Here is a 16,409-nt window from a genome sequence, read left to right on the forward strand (position 1 = left end):
ACTTTGGTCAGTGCCATCTCCATGGAGTGTTGGGCACGAAAGCCTGACTGAAGTGGGTTGTGGGAGTTAAGAAAGTGTGTAAGGCGAGTGCAGGCAAGTCTCTCAAGTAGCTTGGAGGGACTGGGTAGCTGAGAAATGGGACGGTAGATAGAGAGTGTGTTTGGGTCAGAGTTGTGTTTTTTCAGAATGGGAGTAATCACTGCATGTTTAAACAGAGATGGAAAGATGCCAGTAGAGAGAGAGAGATTACAGATTTTAGTTAAGGTTGGGATAAGCACAGGAGACAAACTTTTACTGACCTGTGAGGGTATAGGATCAAGAGGAGAGGTAGTGGAGTAGGAGGATGAAAAGAGTGTTGATACTTCATCTTCACTTGTGGGATCAAATGAAGAGAAAGTGACAGAGGGTTCAGATAGGGATTTAAGCAGGTCACTGGCTGAGTTAGAGCATACCATTTCATCTCAAATTTTATCAATCTTATCCTTGAAGTAGGAAGGAAGTTCTTGTGCACTGATCGTAGCTAGTGGGGGAGGTGAGGGAGGGTAAAGAAGTGATTTAAATGTATTAAAAAGTCGTTTGGGCTTGGTGGCATGATAAGAGATGAGAGATTGGAAATATGTTTGTTTGGCAGTGTCCAGGGCCTGACGATAGGAGTGGTAGGTAGTCTTATATGTGAGAAAGTCACTTGGATTCTGAGATTTCCGCCACCGACGTTCTACCTCCGTGACAGTTTTTGTAGGTGTCTTGTTGATCCGTGCATGGTTATCCAAACTCGACTGGAAAAAGCAGGTCTATTTTTTTGCTGCTTTTTTTTAACGATTCGAAAAAAAACAGACCCGCACTTGAGCACTCAGAAACTAACACCCAAATACGAATGAATAGTGAATGGCCGTATTCTATGAAATAACAGCCGCGTTTGACCGATGGTCTATTCATTCGTATTTCGGGACGTTGTCATTCAAACCATTACGAATAGACCAGACACTGCCGAGATTGGTGCTTAGTAAATTCCCGGATTGGGACTTAGAGAAAAAAACACAAATCGACCAAACTCGGATTTTTAGTACCGTATTTGCCGGCGTATAAGACGACTGGGCGTATAAGACGACCCCCAACATTTCCACTCAAAATATAGAGTTTGTTATATACTCGCCGTATAAGACTACCCCCTTCCACACACCAAATAAAACGTAAAAGAACATCAGATTTGTGACATACTGTATATTGGCCCTCATTCCGAGTTGTTCGCTCGGTATTTTTCATCGCATCGCAGTGAAAAACCGCTTAGTACGCATGCGCAATGTTCGCACTGCGACTGCGCCAAGTAACTTTACTATGAAGAAAGTATTTTTACTCACGGCTTTTTCATCGCTCCGGCGATCGTAATGTGATTGACAGGAAATGGGTGTTACTGGGCGGAAACACGGCGTTTCTGGGGCGTGTGGCTGAAAACGCTACCGTTTCCGGAAAAAACGCAGGAGTGGCCGGAGAAACGGTGGGAGTGCCTGGGCGAACGCTGGGTGTGTTTGTGACGTCAACCAGGAACGACAAGCACTGAAATGATCGCACAGGCAGAGTAAGTCTGGAGCTACTCTGAAACTGCTAAGTAGTTAGTAATCGCATTATTGCGAATACATCGGTCGCAATTTTAAGAAGCTAAGATTCACTCCCAGTAGGCGGCGGCTTAGCGTGTGTAACTCTGCTAAATTCGCCTTGCGACCGATCAACTCGGAATGAGGGCCATTATGACCTGATAAGAGATTTGGATAGGGAGTATTTATCAAGGTATGCATAAGAAGGGGGCGAGGAGAAAGTTGTAAAATGTATAAAAGTATACCCCTGTGTGCATTTAGTGTTACCGGTTTCACATGAGTGCCATTAGTATTAGTATTAGTGCCATTACAGTACCTGTCATTGTCACCATTGTACGGCCACAACGCGACTGCAGCGCCTCCGGCCAGTCCCTGCATCTCCCTGTAATTGGCACTAGTGACCCGCCGCGGCCGCACTGGATGTCGCGCGATACTGGATGGTGAGTAGAATGAGGTGGGCGGGCATCGGGAGGCCACTATGGGCACCGGGCGAGTATCGGAAGGCCACTATGGCAGCTATGTCTATCCCAACTGAAGTGCACCCGGCGTATAAGACGACCCCCCCACTTGGAGGCATGTTTTTCAGGGTAAAAAAGTAGTCTTATACGCCAGCAAATACTGTAAATACTGGCCCAGGTATAGTGGTCAGTGGCGTAACTAGAAATTTTTCTCCCCCAAGCCAAAAAATTATTTGGCGCCCCCCCCCCCCCCCCCAATAATTGGAACTAGTAAAGGGACAAACATGGCTTCGCTTAAATGGGCGTGGCTTCGCATAAAGGGGCGTGGAATTGCAGGAAAAGACTACCTTATACCCCAGTTTTGCAACCTGCACGCCCAGACATTAGCCACCACAGGAAAGAAAAATAATCCTGATTCATGCCCCTTACATTATTTGTCATTTTTCCTCCTTATAGTAATGCCCAGTATACATTATGCCACATACTGCAAAGGCCCTCAGACATTATGCCACACACAATAATGCACATGACACAATATGCACACACTGTAATGCCCCCGACACATTATGCCACACACCGTAATGCCTGTGACACATTATGACAGGAATCGCAATGCCCGTTATACATTATGCTACACACTGCAATGCCCCTGATACATTATAGCACATACAATGTCTGTGACACAGTATGACACACACCGCAATGATCCTGAGACATTATACCACATACCACAATGCCCGTGATATAGTATACAACACACCGTAATGCCTGACACATTATGACACACACCGCAATGTCCGTGATACATTATGCCACACACCGTAATGCCCATTACACATTAAGTTCTACAGTAAGGCTTCTAATTACTTTTAAATTACCTGCTCGTTGCCAGGGGTTTCATGCTCTTGGTTCCATGCACGGTGCCAGGGATTTTCATGCTCAGGGTGTCATGCTCGTTGCCAGGGGTTTCATGCACTGGGTGTCATGCTCGTTGCTAGGGGGTAGTGCCTGTTGCTAGAGCCGTGCTCCCAGTGACACATATGCCCCCAGTGCCAGATATTCCCCCACAGTGCCAGGTACATGCCCCCAGTGCCAAATATACCCCCCCAGTGCCACATATGCCCCCAGTGCCAGATATTCCCCCACAGTGCCACATATGTTCCCTCAGTGCCTGCTCCCCTCAGTGCCAGATATTCCCCCACAGTGCCAGGTATATGCCCCCAGTGCCAGATATTCCTCCACAGTGCCACATATGCCCCCTCAGTTCCTGCTCCCCCCAGTGCCAGATATTCCCCCACAGTGCCAGGTATATGCCCCCAGTGCCAGATATTCCCCCACAGTGCCAGGTATATGCCCCCCAGTGCCAGATATTCCCCCACAGTGCCAGGTATATGCCCCCAGTGCCAGATATTCCCCTACAGTGCCACATATGCCCTCCTCAGTGTCTGCTTTCCCCCCCCCCCCCCGCTCCTTTGTGTTGGAGGTACACGGAGCGCATAGCGCGCGCCTCTCCCGTGTCCCTCCTGGCTCTCCGGCCGGTCTAATAAAGGAAGTGCCGGTTCGTGAGCCAATCAGAGCTCACGAACGGCACTTCCTTTATTAGACCGGCCGGAGAGCCAGGAGGGACACGGGAGAGGCGCGCGCTGTGCCCTCCGTGTCCCTCCAACACAGCAGCGGAGGGAAGGAGACCGCAGATTGACATGTCAATCTGTGCTAAGTCAGTGGCGCCCCCACAGCCCTTCGACCCCAAGCCACCGCGAGGACTGCGGGTGCAGTAGTTACGCCACTGATAGTGGTGCTATAAGTTCCACCGTTGCCTAACCCTAAACCCCGCCCCGCACCCTAACCAACACCCCCCGATACTTATTTTCGGGATGTTGGGTGTTCCAGCGCCGGGATTCTGAGTGGTGTTGGGATTCCAGCATCGACTGATGGCTTCCTGACCACCGGGATGCTGACCGCATCCCAGTGATACCACTATTCTACTCTATTGGGTCTTTTCCTATACTTTAATGGAACACATTTGCACCTCAGTGGAGAAGCATGTGTTTCGTCCCTTTACGTATAGTAACCAAAAAAAATTAGAAACACAATATTACACATATAAGACAGACATTCCCTATGGGGGTCATTCCGAGTTGTTCGCTCTGTAAATTTTTTCGCATCGCAGCGATTTTCCGCTTAGTGCGCATGCGCAATGTCCGCAGTGAGACTGCGCAAAGTAAATTTGCTATGCAGTTAGGTTTTTCACTCACGGTTTTTTCTTCGTTCTGGTGATCGTAATGTGATTGACAGGAAGTGGGTGTTTCTGGGCGGAAACTTGCCGTTTTATGGGTGTGTGCGAAAAAACGCTACCATTTCTTGGAAAAACGCGGGAGTGGCTGGAGAAACGAAGGAGTGTCTGGCCGAACGCTGGGTGTGTTTATGACGTCAAACCAGGAACGACAAGCACTGAACTGATCGCAGATGCCGAGTAAGTCTCGAGCTACTCAGAAACTGCACAGAGATGTCTTTTCGCTATATTGCGAATCTTTCGTTCGCAATTTTAAGAAGCTAAGATTCACTCCCAGTAGGCGGCGGCTTAGCGTGTGTAAAGCTGCTAAAAGCAGCTTGCGAGCGAACAACTCGGAATGACCCCCTATGTCCCCTCTTTTGGGGAGAATTATTCCTTCTTACCAGGGGAATATGCACGATTTCTAGAGGGGGGATTTAAAATTCTTTATTTTAAAGTAACTGTGGCCATCCCATGAATATGACATTATTAGCATGTAACAAGCTATATCCTGCATCATACAAACAATGTGCAGTGTAGTATATGTCAAATTTCAGACACACACAGGGCCATTGACCACAGTAAGGGTGCCCACACACGGCACAATATAGATGCAGATCTGACAAATTGGAACAATATAGCAGCTATATCGTTCCATGTGTGGACATGATGTCATCCATTGCGCGCACCTGTGGAGTCATCCGTCTGCATCGCTGATCTTACAGCATGTTCAAAAGATCAGCGATGCAGGCGGACAATCCCATGCAGCACTAAGCATAGGAGGTCCGCCATAGCGGGAGGTTGGGCAACAGATCACCCCGTGTGCGGGGACCGCCCAATATATCGGCCCTTGGATACTCCGTCGCATTGGCCACAGACGTCGCTTCGTGTGGGAGCACCTTAAGTGTTAAATGCAGCAGTAGTGTCAGCCCACCTGAGTTGACACTACTGCTGAACCTGTTTCTTTTTTTATTCTTTTTGTGCATGTGTAACCATTCCATAATCCAAGTCCCCTTCTCTCGTGTCTCTTTATAAACTGGATAGTCAATGTAGAACAGTATCAATAATGAACACAATAAAATAAATATATATATATATATATATATATATATATATATATATATATATATATGTATATATATGTGTATATATATATATGTTATAATTAGAGATGTGCACTTGAAATTTTTCGGGTTTTGTGTTTTGGTTCTGGGTTCGGTTCCGCGGCCGTGTTTTGGGTTCGACCGCGTTTTGGCAAAACCTCACTGAATTTTTTTTGTCGGATTCGGGTGTGTTTTGGATTCGGGTGTTTTTTTTTAAAAAACACTAAAAAACAGCTTAAATCATAGAATTTGGGGGTCATTTTGATCCCAAAGTATTATTAACCTCAAAAACCATAATTTCCACTCATTTTCAGTCTATTCTGAATACCTCACACCTCACAATATTATTTTTAGTCCTAAAATTTGCACCTAGGTCGCTGGATGACTAAGCTAAGCGACCCTAGTGGCCGACACAAACACCGTGCCCATCTAGGAGTGGCACTGCAGTGTCACGCAGGATGGACCTTCCAAAAAACCCTCCCCAAACAGCACATGACGCAAAGAAAAAAAGAGGCGCAATGAGGTAGCTGTGTGAGTAAGATAAGCGACCCTAGTGGCCGACACAAACACCGGGCCCATCTAGGAGTGTCACTGCAGTGTCACGCAGGATGGCCCTTCCAAAAAACCCTCCCCAAACAGCACATGACGCAAAGAAAAAAAGAGGCGCAATGAGGTAGCTGTGTGAGTAAGATAAGCGACCCTAGTGGCCGACACAAACACCGGGCCCATCTAGGAGTGGCACTGCAGTGTCACGCAGGATGGCCCTTCCAAAAAACCCTCCCCAAACAGCACATGACGCAAAGAAAAAAAGAGGCGCAATGAGGTAGCTGTGTGAGTAAGATAAGCGACCCTAGTGGCCGACACAAACACCGGGCCCATCTAGGAGTGGCACTGCAGTGTCACGCAGGATGGCCCTTCCAAAAAACCCTCCCCAAACAGCACATGACGCAAAGAAAAAAAGAGGCGCAATGAGATAGCTGTGTGAGTAAGATAAGCGACCCTAGTGGCCGACACAAACACCGGGCCCATCTAGGAGTGGCACTGCAGTGTCACGCAGGATGGCCCTTCCAAAAAACCCTCCCCAAACAGCACATGACGCAAAGAAAAAAAGAGGCGCAATGAGGTAGCTGTGTGAGTAAGATAAGCGACCCTAGTGGCCGACACAAACACCGGGCCCATCTAGGAGTGGCACTGCAGTGTCACGCAGGATGGCCCTTCCAAAAAACCCTCCCCAAACAGCACATGACGCAAAGAAAAAAAGAGGCGCAATGAGGTAGCTGTGTGAGTAAGATAAGCGACCCTAGTGGCCGACACAAACACCGGGCCCATCTAGGAGTGGCACTGCAGTGTCACGCAGGATGGCCCTTCCAAAAAACCCTCCCCAAACAGCACATGACGCAAAGAAAAAAAGAGGCGCAATGAGGTAGCTGTGTGAGTAAGATAAGCGACCCTAGTGGCCGACACAAACACCGGGCCCATCTAGGAGTGGCACTGCAGTGTCACGCAGGATGGCCCTTCCAAAAAACCCTCCCCAAACAGCACATGACGCAAAGAAAAAAAGAGGCGCAATGAGGTAGCTGTGTGAGTAAGATAAGCGACCCTAGTGGCCGACACAAACACCGGGCCCATCTAGGAGTGGCACTGCAGTGTCACGCAGGATGGCCCTTCCAAAAAACCCTCCCCAAACAGCACATGACGCAAAGAAAAAAAGAGGCGCAATGAGGTAGCTGTGTGAGTAAGATAAGCGACCCTAGTGGCCGACACAAACACCGGGCCCATCTAGGAGTGGCACTGCAGTGTCACGCAGGATGGCCCTTCCAAAAAACCCTCCCCAAACAGCACATGACGCAAAGAAAAAAAGAGGCGCAATGAAGTAGCTGTGTGAGTAAGATAAGCGACCCTAGTGGCCGACACAAACACCGGGCCCATCTAGGAGTGGCACTGCAGTGTCACGCAGGATGGCCCTTCCAAAAAACCCTCCCCAAACAGCACATGATGCAAAGAAAAAAAGAGGCGCAATGAGGTAGCTGTGTGAGTAAGATAAGCGACCCTAGTGGCCGACACAAACACCGGGCCCATCTAGGAGTGGCACTGCAGTGTCACGCAGGATGGCCCTTCCAAAAAACATTCCACAAACAGCACATGACGCAAAGAAAAATTAAAGAAAAAAGAGGTGCAAGATGGAATTGTCCTTGGGCCCTCCCACCCACCCTTATGTTGTATAAACAGGACATGCACACTTTAACCAACCCATCATTTCAGTGACAGGGTCTGCCACACGACTGTGACTGAAATGACGGGTTGGTTTGGACCCCCACCAAAAAAGAAGCAATTAATCTCTCCTTGCACAAACTGGCTCTACAGAGGCAAGATGTCCACCTCATCATCATCCTCCGATATATCACCGTGTACATCCCCCTCCTCACAGATTATCAATTCGTCCCCACTGGAATCCACCATCTCAGCTCCCTGTGTACTTTGTGGAGGCAATTGCTGCTGGTCAATGTCTCCACGGAGGAATTGATTATAATTCATTTTAATGAACATCATCTTCTCCACATTTTCTGGATGTAACCTCGTACGCCGATTGCTGACAAGGTGAGCGGCGGCACTAAACACTCTTTCGGAGTACACATTTGTGGGAGGGCAACTTAGGTAGAATAAAGCCAGTTTGTGCAAGGGCCTCCAAATTGCCTCTTTTTCCTGCCAGTATAAGTACGGACTGTGTGACGTGCCTACTTGGATGCGGTCACTCATATAATCCTCCACCATTCTTTCAATGGTGAGAGAATCATATGCAGTGACAGTAGACGACATGTCCGTAATCGTTGTCAGGTCCTTCAGTCCGGACCAGATGTCAGCATCAGCAGTCGCTCCAGACTGCCCTGCATCACCGCCAGCGGGTGGGCTCGGAATTCTGAGCCTTTTCCTCGCACCCCCAGTTGCGGGAGAATGTGAAGGAGGAGATGTTGACAGGTCGCGTTCCGCTTGACTTGACAATTTTGTCACCAGCAGGTCTTTGAACCCCAGCAGACTTGTGTCTGCCGGAAAGAGAGATCCAAGGTAGGCTTTAAATCTAGGATCGAGCACGGTGGCCAAAATGTAGTGCTCTGATTTCAACAGATTGACCACCCGTGAATCCTTGTTAAGCGAATTAAGGGCTCCATCCACAAGTCCCACATGCCTAGCGGAATCGCTCCGTGTTAGCTCCTCCTTCAATGTCTCCAGCTTCTTCTGCAAAAGCCTGATGAGGGGAATGACCTGACTCAGGCTGGCAGTGTCTGAACTGACTTCACGTGTGGCAAGTTCAAAGGGCATCAGAACCTTGCACAACGTTGAAATCATTCTCCACTGCGCTTGAGACAGGTGCATTCCACCTCCTATATCGTGCTCAATTGTATAGGCTTGAATGGCCTTTTGCTGCTCCTCCAACCTCTGAAGCATATAGAGGGTTGAATTCCACCTCGTTACCACTTCTTGCTTCAGATGATGGCAGGGCAGGTTCAGTAGTTTTTGGTGGTGCTCCAGTCTTCTGTACGTGGTGCCTGTACGCCGAAAGTGTCCCGCAATTCTTCTGGCCACCGACAGCATCTCTTGCACGCCCCTGTCGTTTTTAAAAAAATTCTGCACCACCAAATTCAAGGTATGTGCAAAACATGGGACGTGCTGGAATTTGCCCATATTTAATGCACACACAATATTGCTGGCGTTGTCCGATGCCACAAATCCACAGGAGAGTCCAATTGGGGTAAGCCATTCCGCGATGATCTTCCTCAGTTGCCGTAAGAGGTTTTCAGCTGTGTGCGTATTCTGGAAAGCGGTGATACAAAGCGTAGCCTGCCTAGGAAAGAGTTGGCGTTTGCGAGATGCTGCTACTGGTGCCGCCGCTGCTGTTCTTGCGGCGGGAGTCCATACATCTACCCAGTGGGCTGTCACAGTCATATAGTCCTGACCCTGCCCTGCTCCACTTGTCCACATGTCCGTGGTTAAGTGGACATTGGGTACAACTGCATTTTTTAGGACACTGGTGAGTCTTTTTCTGACGTCCGTGTACATTCTCGGTATCGCCTGCCTAGAGAAGTGGAACCTAGATGGTATTTGGTAACGGGGGCACACTGCCTCAATAAAATGTCTAGTTCCCTGTGAACTAACGGCGGATACCGGACGCACGTCTAACACCAACATAGTTGTCAAGGCCTCAGTTATCCGCTTTGCAGCAGGATGACTGCTGTGATATTTCATCTTCCTCGCAAAGGACTGTTGGACAGTCAATTGCTTACTGGAAGTAGTACAAGTGGGCTTACGACTTCCCCTCTGGGATGACGATCGACTCCCAGCAGCAACAACAGCATCGCCAGCAGCAGTAGGCATTACACTCAAGGATGCATCGGAGGAATCCCAGGCAGGAGAGGACTCGTCAGAATTGCCAGTGACATGGCCTGCAGGACTATTGGCATTCCTGGGTAAGGAGGAAATTGACACTGAGGGAGTTGGTGGGGTGGTTTGCGTGAGCTTGGTTACAAGAGGAAGGGATTTACTGGTCAGTGGACTGCTTCCGCTGTCACCCAAAGTTTTTGAACTTGTCACTGACTTATTATGAATGCGCTGCAGGTGACGTATAAGGGAGGATGTTCCGAGGTGGTTAACGTCCTTACCCCTACTTATTACAGCTTGACAAAGGCAACACACGGCTTGACAAATGTTGTCCGCATTTCTGGTGAAATACTTCCACACCGAAGAGCTGATTTTTTTTGTATTTTGACCAGGCATGTCAATGGCCCTATTCCTCCCATGGACAACAGGTGTCTCCCCGGGTGCCTGACTTAAACAAACCACCTCACCATCAGAATCCTCCTGGTCAATTTCCTCCCCAGCGCCAGCAACACCCATATCCTCCTCATCCTGGTGTACTTCAACACTGACATCTTCAATCTGACTATCAGGAACTGGACTGCGGGTGCTCCTTCCAGCACTTGCAGGGGGCGTGCAAATGGTGGAAGGCGCATGCTCTTCACGTCCAGTGTTGGGAAGGTCAGGCATCGCAACCGACACAATTGGACTCTCCTTGTGGATTTGGGATTTCGAAGAACGCACAGTTCTTTGCGGTGCTTTTGCCAGCTTGAGTCTTTTCAGTTTTCTAGCGAGAGACTGAGTGCTTCCATCCTCATGTGAAGCTGAACCACTAGCCATGAACATAGGCCAGGGCCTCAGCCGTTCCTTGCCACTCCGTGTGGTAAATGGCATATTGGCAAGTTTACGCTTCTCCTCCGACAATTTTATTTTAGGTTTTGGAGTCCTTTTTTTACTGATATTTGGTGTTTTGGATTTGACATGCTCTGTACTATGACATTGGGCATCGGCCTTGGCAGACGACGTTGCTGGCATTTCATCGTCTCGGCCATGACTAGTGGCAGCAGCTTCAGCACGAGGTGGAAGTGGATCTTGATCTTTCCCTAATTTTGGAACCTCAACATTTTTGTTCTCCATATTTTAATAGGCACAACTAAAAGGCACCTCAGGTAAACAATGGAGATGGATGGATACTAGTATACTTATGGATGGACTGCCGAGTGCCGACACAGAGGTAGCTACAGCCGTGGACTACCGTACTGTGTCTGCTGCTAATATAGACTGGATGATAATGAGATGAAATCAATATATATATATATATATATATATATGTATGTATATATAATATCACTAGTACTGCAGCCGGACAGGTAGATAATATATTTATTAGGTAATGATGACTGATGACGGACCTGCTGGACACTGTCAGCTCAGCAGCACCGCAGACTGCTACAGTAAGCTACTATACTATAGTAGTATGTACAAAGAAGAAAAAAAAAAAACCACGGGTAGGTGGTATACAATTATGGATGGACTGCCGACACAGAGGTAGCTACAGCCGTGGACTACCGTACTGTGTCTGCTGCTAATATAGACTGGATGATAATGAGATGAAATCAATATATATATATGTATGTATATATAATATCACTAGTACTGCAGCCGGACAGGTAGATAATATATTTATTAGGTAATGATGACTGATGACGGACCTGCTGGACACTGTCAGCTCAGCAGGACCGCAGACTGCTACAGTAAGCTACTATACTATAGTAGTATGTACAAAGAAGAAAGAAAAAAAAAAAACCACGGGTAGGTGGTATACAATTATGGATGGACTGCCGAGTGCCGACACAGAGGTAGCTACAGCCGTGGACTAACATACTGTGTCTGCTGCTAATATAGACTGGATGATTGATAATGAGATGAAATCAATATATATATATGTATGTATATATAATATCACTAGTACTGCAGCCGGACAGGTAGATAATATATTTATTAGGTAATGATGACTGATGACGGACCTGCTGGACACTGTCAGCTCAGCAGCACCGCAGACTGCTACAGTAAGCTACTATACTATAGTAGTATGTACAAAGAAGAAAGAAAAGAAAAAAAAAACACGGGTAGGTGGTATACAATTATGGATGGACTGCCGAGTGCCGACACAGAGGTAGCTACAGCCGTGGACTAACGTACTGTGTCTGCTGCTAATATAGACTGGATGATTGATAATGAGATGAAATCAATATATATATGTATGTATATATAATATCACTAGTACTGCAGCCGGACAGGTAGATAATATATTTATTAGGTAATGATGACTGATGACGGACCTGCTGGACACTGTCAGCTCAGCAGCACCGCAGACTGCTACAGTAAGCTACTATACTCTATAGTAGTATGTACAAAGAAGAAAGAAAAAAAAAACCACGGGTAGGTGGTATACAATTATGGATGGACTGCCGAGTGCCGACACAGAGGTAGCTACAGCCGTGGACTACCGTACTGTGTCTGCTGCTAATATAGACTGGATGATAATGAGATGAAATCAATATATATATATATGTATGTATATATAATATCACTAGTACTGCAGCCGGACAGGTAGATAATATATTTATTAGGTAATGATGACTGATGACGGACCTGCTGGACACTGTCAGCTCAGCAGCACCGCAGACTGCTACAGTAAGCTACTATACTATAGTAGTATGTACAAAGAAGAAAAAAAAAAACCACGGGTAGGTGGTATACAATTATGGATGGACTGCCGAGTGCCGACACAGAGGTAGCTACAGCCGTGGACTAACGTACTGTGTCTGCTGCTAATAGACTGGATGATTGATAATGAGATGAAATCAATATATATATGTATGTATATATAATATCACTAGTACTGCAGCCGGACAGGTAGATAATATATTTATTAGGTAATGATGACTGATGACGGACCTGCTGGACACTGTCAGCTCATCAGCACCGCAGACTGCTACAGTAAGCTACTATACTCTATAGTAGTATGTACAAAGAAGAAAGAAAAAAAAAAAAACACGGGTAGGTGGTATACAATTATGGATGGACTGCCGAGTGCCGACACAGAGGTAGCTACAGCCGTGGACTAACGTACTGTGTCTGCTGCTAATATAGAGTCTAGACTGGATGATAAATTATTGATAATGAGATGAAATCAATATAATATCACTAGTACTGCAGCCGGACAGGTACTATATATATTTATTATGTAATGACTGATGACGGACCTGCTGGACACTGTCAGGTCAGCACAGCACCGCAGACTGCTACAGTAAGCTACTATAGTAGTATGTATAAAGAAGAATGAAAAAAAAAAAACCACGGGTAGGTGGTATACAATATTATATATATATATATATATATATATATATATATTATATACAATTATATATATATATATATATATATATTAAACTGGTGGTGATTGATTATTAAACTGGTGGTCACTTCAGGTCACGTTGCAACTTGCAACTAGTACTCCGAGGCCTAAGCAGACAATCACAAAATATATTATTATACTGGTGGTCAGTGTGGTCACAACAATGGCAGTGTGGCACTGACTCTGGCAGCAAAAGTGTGCACTGTACGTTATATGTACTCCTGAGTCCTGCTCTCAGACTCTAACTGCTCCCCACTGTCAGTGTCTCCCCCACAAGTCAGATAATACACTTACAGTCACACTATCTAATCTATAAATATCACTTCAGCAAGTAGTATAGTAGTATACAGTATAGTATTACTCCTCCTAATAATGCTCCCCAAAATACTGTGTCTCTCTCTTCTCTAAACGGAGAGGACGCCAGCCACGTCCTCTCCCTATGACTCTCAATGCACGTGTGAAAATGGCGGCGACGCGCGGCTCCTTATATAGAATCCGAGTCTCGCGATAGAATCCGAGCCTCGCGAGAATCCGACAGCGTGATGATGACGTTCGGGCGCGCTCGGGTTAGCCGAGCAAGGCGGGAAGATCCGAGCCTGCTCGGACCCGTGTAAAAAACCTGAAGTTCGGCCGGGTTCGGATTCAGAGGAACCGAACCCGCTCATCTCTAGTTATAATGAGGAGACAGAATAGAGGCTCTAAGCACAGACTTTTCAAGCTCATGGCAAGACACCTATGTCTTCTTGCTGGCAGCTGCTCTCTGGTCTTTGGTCCATTGTGCTGACTAAGGTGGTCATTCCGAGTTGATCGCAGCCAGCAACTTTTTGCTGCTGCTGCGATCAACTAGTACACGCCTATGGGGGAGTGCATTTAAGCTTAGCAGGGCTGTGATCGCTTGTGCAGCCCTGATAAGCTACAAAAATTTCAAGCAGAATATGACTAGCCCTGGACATACTTACCCTGTGCGACGATCTCTGCGATGCTGGAGGCCGCCTTTGACGTTAGACATCCGCCCTCCGTTCTGCTGGACACGCCTGCATTTTCCTTACTACTCCCCGAAAACGGCAGCCAACGGTCCAGATCCGCCCCGGAACGCCTTCTTTCTGTCAATCTTCTTGCGGTCGGCTTTGCGACCGCTTTCTTCGTAGGACGCGACGTAACCCGGCGACCCCTGTCGCCGGGCAATGTCGTGCATGCGCAGTGCCGCTGCCGCGCATGCACATTCTGGACCCGGTCGCACCACAGCGACAAACCGCTACCTGCGAATGGGTTGGAATGACCCCCAAAGAACTCAAATTCACACATACAGCAGACCTGGGAGTGAGCAGAGACTCCGCAGCAGCAGCAGCCTCCCTACCCTGCCCAGCACACATCTCTGCTCTCTCCCTGCGCTTTGCTGCAATAGCCAGCTTAACAGCTGGAGGCAAGAGGGAAGTGTTAAAAGGAAGGGGGTTGCCATGGTCACCCCTGAGTTTGGCAGTTATATTGCATGTTGCTGGGCAGAGGGTTTTCCAAGCAGCTGAAACCCCCCCCCCCCCTATGTTTGCCTGCATTTGCCCCACTGCATTTGCCTATGCCCATATCAAACAATTTGGCAAGGGCAGTACATTTGTTTAGTTATATGCTCCATTTTTGTTGGGTCAATCTGTTACTACCACCTACAGGCCACCAGGAAAAGGCATTCTTTATTACCCAGATGAAAAAAAAAGTGTTTGATAATCACCAGGGTTATCACCAGTCCAGGATTACTAAATGCAGAAAAATGCAAAATGCAAAACCTCTGTCTACTAAATTAGGGTGGTCATTCCGAGTTGTTCGCTCGCTAGCTGCTTTTAGCAGCATTGCAAACGCTAAGCCGCCGCCCTCTGGGAGTGTATCTTAGCTTAGCAGAATAGCGAACTAAATATTTCCTTGCAGTTTCTGAGTAGCTCCAGACCTACTCCTAGATTGCGATCACCTCAGTCCGTTTAGTTCCTGGTTTGACGTCACAAACACGCCCTGCGGTCAGCCAGCCACTCCTGCGTTTCTCCAGACACTCCTGCGTTTTTCCCTGACACGCCTGCGTTTTTTAGCACACTCCCGGAAAACGCTCAGTTACCACCCAGAAATGCCCCTTTCCTGTCAATCATTCACCAATCAGCAGTGCGACTGAAAAGCGCCGCAAGAACACCAGCAAATCTACTAAGTTTTGTGTTAAATAACTTAGCGCATGTGCTCTGCGTACCATGCGCATGCGCATTTAGCAACAAATTGCAGCATAGCGAAAATCGGCAACGAGCGAACAACTCGGAATGACCACCTATGTGTAGTAAATCTTCATTAAAATCAAGTATACGCAAAGGTTATGGGAACCAAAAGGTGCATTAAATTGCTTATAAAGGGGGTGGGTATTCCACTGTTAGAAAGACTGAGTGGGAAAAAAACACTGACATTATTAATTACCAATCACTATTAACATTTTCAGGAACTGCTATATAACATTGTCCTAAAATAAACTGATGACTAATGAGGAAAGAGATGCAGTTATTCTGGGTTCTGCTTGACTGAAGAAACAGTATGGATGGCTTCAGTCTGTCGTTCGCTGGGCACAAACATAATGCGTGTGAGTGACAGTCTGAGCTATTCCGAATTAATGTTTAATCAAGCTGAAAACAAGTGTCCAGTTTTTGATTCACTTCACAGTGAATAATTTCCTTTTCATATTTTACGTTACTTCTCCCATAGAAACAAATTAAGTGGTATAACTGGAAATCTGTAGGGACAAGAACACTAAAAGTTGGAAAGTAAAGTAAAGTAAAGATAAAAAGGAACATGTGGATAAGAGAGATTTCTGTATACTAGTAGACACTGTCTATTAAACTTCTAAAATATCTGTAGTAAGCACTGTAGTTGAAATCCCTCTTGGCTTGGAACCTAGTTCTACTGTTTATACCTGCGAGCGGCCATCTTTATTGTATCTCTGTGTATATGAACTACAATATGTGGAATTACCTTTCATGTCTTCCATTTATTGAAGTCATTTTGTTTATATTTAGCTCTCTCTTAATAAGCTGCATGTTTTTAAGTCAAATTAATAAAACCAATTGTGATCTTGTAATTGCAAACACTCAATTATGACCTCTAGCGTCTGCTCCCACAATGCCGTGCAGTGTGCGATGACACCAGGCGCACCACACGGCACCAGCAGTAGCGGCTCCTGCCACGGCAGTGGCG

General features: G+C 46.8%; 1 protein-coding gene across 6 annotated transcripts in view; it reads right to left on the reverse strand.

The window, feature by feature from the left end:
• APBA2 (amyloid beta precursor protein binding family A member 2) overlaps positions 1-16,409 on the reverse strand; it is a 645,362-nt gene that overhangs the window by 412,393 nt on the left and 216,560 nt on the right. The window lies entirely within an intron of this gene.

Source organism: Pseudophryne corroboree, chromosome 6 (genome assembly GCF_028390025.1).
Source record: "Pseudophryne corroboree isolate aPseCor3 chromosome 6, aPseCor3.hap2, whole genome shotgun sequence".
NCBI lineage: Eukaryota > Metazoa > Chordata > Amphibia > Anura > Myobatrachidae > Pseudophryne > Pseudophryne corroboree.